We start from the raw sequence: 673 nt of genomic DNA on the forward strand, positions 1-673 counted from the left end.
TCCCAGGACCCTGGGATCATGACCTGAGCCGAAGGCAGATGCTTAATGACTGAGCCACCCAGGCGCCCCTCAAGTCAGTGTTTTACTTGGTAAACATGTCTGAGACCATGCATCCCTGGCTGCTAAGCACCATGGCGGACAGGGCTAGAAAGGTAACAGCTTTATTTTGAGCAGGGGGCAAAGACAAGGCAGCACTTTACAGCTACATTGTAACTAGATCCTGCATTATAAGTGAGTCTTAAAAAGGCCATTCTATCATTCTACCAAGCTAGCAGCTTAGGGAATGTGGTAAAACCATGAATTCCATAACATGGTCTTGTTGACATACTTCATTTGTGTTCCTTGATCAGAAGCAACGCTGTGTGAAATACCATGAAGGTGGATAAAGCATTCTGAAAGTACACAGATGGTAGTTTTGGCAAAAGCACTGCATGCAGGGAAGGCAAATCCATATCCAGAATAAGTGTCTATTCCAGTAAGAAAAAAAAACACTGTCCCTTCCATGATGGACATGGTCCAATGTAATCAACCTGCCACCAGGTAGCTGGCTGATTACCCCAGAGAATGGTGCCTTATCTGGGGTTCAGCATTTGGGTCTGTTGCTGGCAGATTAGGTACTCAACCATGGCTTTAGCTAGGCCAAACTTGGTGAGTGGAAATCCATGTTGTTGAG

At 45.6% G+C, this 673-nt stretch overlaps 1 non-coding gene across 1 annotated transcript; it reads right to left on the reverse strand.

The window, feature by feature from the left end:
* Positions 1–95: 95 nt before the first annotated feature.
* Positions 96–226, reverse strand: LOC115943237 (small nucleolar RNA SNORA63). Its single transcript, XR_004077839.1, has one exon. It is a non-coding gene; the product is annotated as a small nucleolar RNA SNORA63 (small nucleolar RNA).
* Positions 227–673: the final 447 nt, after the last annotated feature.

This window comes from Leptonychotes weddellii, unplaced genomic scaffold (genome assembly GCF_054177405.1).
Source record: "Leptonychotes weddellii isolate Sample4059 unplaced genomic scaffold, ASM5417740v2 HiC_scaffold_10007, whole genome shotgun sequence".
Lineage (NCBI taxonomy): Eukaryota > Metazoa > Chordata > Mammalia > Carnivora > Phocidae > Leptonychotes > Leptonychotes weddellii.